We start from the raw sequence: 7,388 nt of genomic DNA, 5'->3' as shown, positions 1-7,388 counted from the left end.
AAAACAGTACTCAAAGACAGGGAGAGCAAGCTCTCTCTTGGCACTTTGGATGTGGGACATACAGCGAGATGTTTGCTGCTTTTGCGTTTGGCTGTTGGGAGATTTACAGCACAAAGATATCTAGTTGATTTGAAGCAGTTCCGAGAAAGTCTAAACATAATCCCCACTTCTCCCTCCTGGCACTTTCCATGTGGGAGATATAGCAGGATGTATATTGGTTTTGAGGACAACTCAATGGACAGTGTAGGGAGAAAAGGTCCTGGCTCCTTGAATGCCGTTTCTGGAGACACTGCGATCAATGTGGGAGATATGTCAAGATGTGTGTTGGTTTTGAGGACGGCTCTCTGGAGAGTCTTAGCAAAGAGGTCACACAGATAATCAGAGCAATTCTCAGAGACACTGAGAACAAGCTCCACAATTCCCTCCTGGCACTTTCCCTGTAGGAGATACCACAAGACAATTCTGTATATTGGGCACAGCGCTCTGCAGGGTGTTAGCAGAGACTTTCCCGGGACAGTGAAACCCTATGTCAGAGACACTGAGAAGAAGCCCCAGTGTTCCCTCCAGGCACTTTCAGTGTGGGTGCCTTCTCCACGTGGTTCCTGGTTTCACTGCAGCTCTGAAGAGAATGTTAGCAAAGAGGTAACCGGGACACTGAAAACAGTACTCAAAGACAGGGAGAGCAAGCTCTCTCTTGGCACTTTGGATGTGGGACATACAGCGAGATGTTTGCTGCTTTTGCGTTTGGCTGTTGGGAGATTTACAGCACAAAGATATCTAGTTGATTTGAAGCAGTTCCGAGAAAGTCTAAACATAATCCCCACTTCTCCCTCCTGGCACTTTCCATGTGGGAGATATAGCAGGATGTATATTGGTTTTGAGGACAACTCAATGGACAGTGTAGGGAGAAAAGGTCCTGGCTCCTTGAATGCCGTTTCTGGAGACACTGCGATCAATGTGGGAGATATGTCAAGATGTGTGTTGGTTTTGAGGACGGCTCTCTGGAGAGTCTTAGCAAAGAGGTCACACAGATAATCAGAGCAATTCTCAGAGACACTGAGAACAAGCTCCACAATTCCCTCCTGGCACTTTCCCTGTAGGAGATACCGCAAGACGTTTCTGTATATTGGGCACAGCGCTCTGCACGGTGTTAGCAGAGACTTTCCCGGGACAGTGAAACCCTATGTCAGAGACACTGAGAAGAAGCCCCAGTGTTCCCTCCAGGCACTTTCAGTGTGGGTGCCTTCTCCACGTGGTTCCTGGTTTCACTGCAGCTCTGAAGAGAATGTTAGCAAAGAGGTAACCGGGACAGTGAAAACAGTACTCAAAGACAGGGAGAGCAAGCTCTCTCTTGGCACTTTGGATGTGGGACATACAGCGAGATGTTTGCTGCTTTTGCGTTTGGCTGTTGGGAGATTTACAGCACAAAGATATCTAGTTGATTTGAAGCAGTTCCGAGAAAGTCTAAACATAATCCCCACTTCTCCCTCCTGGCACTTTCCATGTGGGAGATATAGCAGGATGTATATTGGTTTTGAGGACAACTCAATGGACAGTGTAGGGAGAAAAGGTCCTGGCTCCTTGAATGCCGTTTCTGGAGACACTGCGATCAATGTGGGAGATATGTCAAGATGTGTGTTGGTTTTGAGGACGGCTCTCTGGAGAGTCTTAGCAAAGAGGTCACACAGATAATCAGAGCAATTCTCAGAGACACTGAGAACAAGCTCCACAATTCCCTCCTGGCACTTTCCCTGTAGGAGATACCGCAAGACGATTCTGTATATTGGGCACAGCGCTCTGCACGGTGTTAGCAGAGACTTTCCCGGGACAGTGAAACCCTATGTCAGAGACACTGAGAAGAAGCCCCAGTGTTCCCTCCAGGCACTTTCAGTGTGGGTGCCTTCTCCACGTGGTTCCTGGTTTCACTGCGGCTCTGAAGAGAACGTTAGCAAAGAGGTAACCGGGACAGTGAAAACAGTACTCAAAGACAGGGAGAGCAAGCTCTCTCTTGGCACTTTGGATGTGGGACATACAGCGAGATGTTTGCTGCTTTTGCGTTTGGCTGTTGGGAGATTTACAGCACAAAGATATCTAGTTGATTTGAAGCAGTTCCGAGAAAGTCTAAACATAATCCCCACTTCTCCCTCCTGGCACTTTCCATGTGGGAGATATAGCAGGATGTATATTGGTTTTGAGGACAACTCAATGGACAGTGTAGGGAGAAAAGGTCCTGGCTCCTTGAATGCCGTTTCTGGAGACACTGCGATCAATGTGGGAGATATGTCAAGATGTGTGTTGGTTTTGAGGACGTCTCTCCGGAGAGTCTTAGCAAAGAGGTCACACAGATAATCAGAGCAATTCTCAGAGACACTGAGAACAAGCTCCACAATTCCCTCCTGGCACTTTCCCTGTAGGAGATACCGCAAGACGTTTCTGTATATTGGGCACAGCGCTCTGCACGGTGTTAGCAGAGACTTTCCCGGGACAGTGAAACCCTATGTCAGAGACACTGAGAAGAAGCCCCAATGTTCCCTCCAGGCACTTTCAGTGTGGGTGCCTTCTCCACGTGGTTCCTGGTTTCACTGCAGCTCTGAAGAGAATGTTAGCAAAGAGGTAACCGGGACACTGAAAACAGTACTCAAAGACAGGGAGAGCAAGCTCTCTCTTGGCACTTTGGATGTGGGACATACAGCGAGATGTTTGCTGCTTTTGCGTTTGGCTGTTGGGAGATTTACAGCACAAAGATATCTAGTTGATTTGAAGCAGTTCCGAGAAAGTCTAAACATAATCCCCACTTCTCCCTCCTGGCACTTTCCATGTGGGAGATATAGCAGGATGTATATTGGTTTTGAGGACAACTCAATGGACAGTGTAGGGAGAAAAGGTCCTGGCTCCTTGAATGCCGTTTCTGGAGACACTGCGATCAATGTGGGAGATATGTCAAGATGTGTGTTGGTTTTGAGGACGTCTCTCCGGAGAGTCTTAGCAAAGAGGTCACACAGATAATCAGAGCAATTCTCAGAGACACTGAGAACAAGCTCCACAATTCCCTCCTGGCACTTTCCCTGTAGGAGATACCGCAAGACGTTTCTGTATATTGGGCACAGCGCTCTGCACGGTGTTAGCAGAGACTTTCCCGGGACAGTGAAACCCTATGTCAGAGACACTGAGAAGAAGCCCCAATGTTCCCTCCAGGCACTTTCAGTGTGGGTGCCTTCTCCACGTGGTTCCTGGTTTCACTGCAGCTCTGAAGAGAATGTTAGCAAAGAGGTAACCGGGACAGTGAAAACAGTACTCAAAGACAGGGAGAGCAAGCTCTCTCTTGGCACTTTGGATGTGGGACATACAGCGAGATGTTTGCTGCTTTTGCGTTTGGCTGTTGGGAGATTTACAGCACAAAGATATCTAGTTGATTTGAAGCAGTTCCGAGAAAGTCTAAACATAATCCCCACTTCTCCCTCCTGGCACTTTCCATGTGGGAGATATAGCAGGATGTATATTGGTTTTGAGGACAACTCAATGGACAGTGTAGGGAGAAAAGGTCCTGGCTCCTTGAATGCCGTTTCTGGAGACACTGCGATCAATGTGGGAGATATGTCAAGATGTGTGTTGGTTTTGAGGACGGCTCTCTGGAGAGTCTTAGCAAAGAGGTCACACAGATAATCAGAGCAATTCTCAGAGACACTGAGAACAAGCTCCACAATTCCCTCCTGGCACTTTCCCTGTAGGAGATACCGCAAGATGTTTCTGTACATTGGGCACAGCGCTCTGCAGGGTGTTAGCAGAGACTTTCCCGGGACAGTGAAACCCTATGTCAGAGACACTGAGAAGAAGCCCCAGTGTTCCCTCCAGGCACTTTCAGTGTGGGTGCCTTCTCCACGTGGTTCCTGGTTTCACTGCGGCTCTGAAGAGAACGTTAGCAAAGAGGTAACCGGGACAGTGAAAACAGTACTCAAAGACAGGGAGAGCAAGCTCTCTCTTGGCACTTTGGATGTGGGACATACAGCGAGATGTTTGCTGCTTTTGCGTTTGGCTGTTGGGAGATTTACAGCACAAAGATATCTAGTTGATTTGAAGCAGTTCCGAGAAAGTCTAAACATAATCCCCACTTCTCCCTCCTGGCACTTTCCATGTGGGAGATATAGCAGGATGTATATTGGTTTTGAGGACAACTCAATGGACAGTGTAGGGAGAAAAGGTCCTGGCTCCTTGAATGCCGTTTCTGGAGACACTGCGATCAATGTGGGAGATATGTCAAGATGTGTGTTGGTTTTGAGGACGTCTCTCCGGAGAGTCTTAGCAAAGAGGTCACACAGATAATCAGAGCAATTCTCAGAGACACTGAGAACAAGCTCCACAATTCCCTCCTGGCACTTTCCCTGTAGGAGATACCGCAAGACGTTTCTGTACGTTGGGCACAGCGCTCTGCACGGTGTTAGCAGAGACTTTCCCGGGACAGTGAAACCCTATGTCAGAGACACTGAGAAGAAGCCCCAGTGTTCCCTCCAGGCACTTTCAGTGTGGGTGCCTTCTCCACGTGGTTCCTGGTTTCACTGCAGCTCTGAAGAGAATGTTAGCAAAGAGGTAACCGGGACAGTGAAAACAGTACTCAAAGACAGGGAGAGCAAGCTCTCTCTTGGCACTTTGGATGTGGGACATACAGCGAGATGTTTGCTGCTTTTGCGTTTGGCTGTTGGGAGATTTACAGCACAAAGATATCTAGTTGATTTGAAGCAGTTCCGAGAAAGTCTAAACATAATCCCCACTTCTCCCTCCTGGCACTTTCCATGTGGGAGATATAGCAGGATGTATATTGGTTTTGAGGACAACTCAATGGACAGTGTAGGGAGAAAAGGTCCTGGCTCCTTGAATGCCGTTTCTGGAGACACTGCGATCAATGTGGGAGATATGTCAAGATGTGTGTTGGTTTTGAGGACGGCTCTCTGGAGAGTCTTAGCAAAGAGGTCACACAGATAATCAGAGCAATTCTCAGAGACACTGAGAACAAGCTCGACAATTCCCTCCTGGCACTTTCCCTGTAGGAGATACCGCAAGACGTTTCTGTATATTGGGCACAGCGCTCTGCACGGTGTTAGCAGAGACTTTCCCGGGACAGTGAAACCCTATGTCAGAGACACTGAGAAGAAGCCCCAATGTTCCCTCCAGGCACTTTCAGTGTGGGTGCCTTCTCCACGTGGTTCCTGGTTTCACTGCAGCTCTGAAGAGAATGTTAGCAAAGAGGTAACCGGGACAGTGAAAACAGTACTCAAAGACAGGGAGAGCAAGCTCTCTCTTGGCACTTTGGATGTGGGACATACAGCGAGATGTTTGCTGCTTTTGCGTTTGGCTGTTGGGAGATTTACAGCACAAAGATATCTAGTTGATTTGAAGCAGTTCCGAGAAAGTCTAAACATAATCCCCACTTCTCCCTCCTGGCACTTTCCATGTGGGAGATATAGCAGGATGTATATTGGTTTTGAGGACAACTCAATGGACAGTGTAGGGAGAAAAGATCCTGGCTCCTTGAATGCCGTTTCTGGAGACACTGCGATCAATGTGGGAGATATGTCAAGATGTGTGTTGGTTTTGAGGACGGCTCTCTGGAGAGTCTTAGCAAAGAGGTCACACAGATAATCAGAGCAATTCTCAGAGACACTGAGAACAAGCTCCACAATTCCCTCCTGGCACTTTCCCTGTAGGAGATACCGCAAGACGTTTCTGTATATTGGGCACAGCGCTCTGCAGGGTGTTAGCAGAGACTTTCCCGGGACAGTGAAACCCTATGTCAGAGACACTGAGAAGAAGCCCCAATGTTCCCTCCAGGCACTTTCAGTGTGGGTGCCTTCTCCACGTGGTTCCTGGTTTCACTGCAGCTCTGAAGAGAATGTTAGCAAAGAGGTAACCGGGACAGTGAAAACAGTACTCAAAGACAGGGAGAGCAAGCTCTCTCTTGGCACTTTGGATGTGGGACATACAGCGAGATGTTTGCTGCTTTTGCGTTTGGCTGTTGGGAGATTTACAGCACAAAGATATCTAGTTGATTTGAAGCAGTTCCGAGAAAGTCTAAACATAATCCCCACTTCTCCCTCCTGGCACTTTCCATGTGGGAGATATAGCAGGATGTATATTGGTTTTGAGGACAACTCAATGGACAGTGTAGGGAGAAAAGGTCCTGGCTCCTTGAATGCCGTTTCTGGAGACACTGCGATCAATGTGGGAGATATGTCAAGATGTGTGTTGGTTTTGAGGACGGCTCTCTGGAGAGTCTTAGCAAAGAGGTCACACAGATAATCAGAGCAATTCTCAGAGACACTGAGAACAAGCTCCACAATTCCCTCCTGGCACTTTCCCTGTAGGAGATACCGCAAGACGATTCTGTATATTGGGCACAGCGCTCTGCAGGGTGTTAGCAGAGACTTTCCCGGGACAGTGAAACCCTATGTCAGAGACACTGAGAAGAAGCCCCAGTGTTCCCTCCAGGCACTTTCAGTGTGGGTGCCTTCTCCACGTGGTTCCTGGTTTCACTGCAGCTCTGAAGAGAATGTTAGCAAAGAGGTAACCGGGACAGTGAAAACAGTACTCAAAGACAGGGAGAGCAAGCTCTCTCTTGGCACTTTGGATGTGGGACATACAGCGAGATGTTTGCTGCTTTTGCGTTTGGCTGTTGGGAGATTTACAGCACAAAGATATCTAGTTGATTTGAAGCAGTTCCGAGAAAGTCTAAACATAATCCCCACTTCTCCCTCCTGGCACTTTCCATGTGGGAGATATAGCAGGATGTATATTGGTTTTGAGGACAACTCAATGGACAGTGTAGGGAGAAAAGGTCCTGGCTCCTTGAATGCCGTTTCTGGAGACACTGCGATCAATGTGGGAGATATGTCAAGATGTGTGTTGGTTTTGAGGACGGCTCTCTGGAGAGTCTTAGCAAAGAGGTCACACAGATAATCAGAGCAATTCTCAGAGACACTGAGAACAAGCTCCACAATTCCCTCCTGGCACTTTCCCTGTAGGAGATACCGCAAGACGTTTCTGTATATTGGGCACAGCGCTCTGCAGGGTGTTAGCAGAGACTTTCCCGGGACAGTGAAACCCTATGTCAGAGACACTGAGAAGAAGCCCCAATGTTCCCTCCAGGCACTTTCAGTGTGGGTGCCTTCTCCACGTGGTTCCTGGTTTCACTGCAGCTCTGAAGAGAATGTTAGCAAAGAGGTAACCGGGACAGTGAAAACAGTACTCAAAGACAGGGAGAGCAAGCTCTCTCTTGGCACTTTGGATGTGGGACATACAGCGAGATGTTTGCTGCTTTTGCGTTTGGCTGTTGGGAGATTTACAGCACAAAGATATCTAGTTGATTTGAAGCAGTTCCGAGAAAGTCTAAACATAAT

The sequence above is a fragment of the Larus michahellis genome, unplaced genomic scaffold (assembly GCF_964199755.1).
Source record: "Larus michahellis unplaced genomic scaffold, bLarMic1.1 SCAFFOLD_39, whole genome shotgun sequence".
NCBI lineage: Eukaryota > Metazoa > Chordata > Aves > Charadriiformes > Laridae > Larus > Larus michahellis.
The sequence above is the reverse complement of the archived record's forward strand: the minus strand, read 5'-3'. Positions refer to the sequence as shown.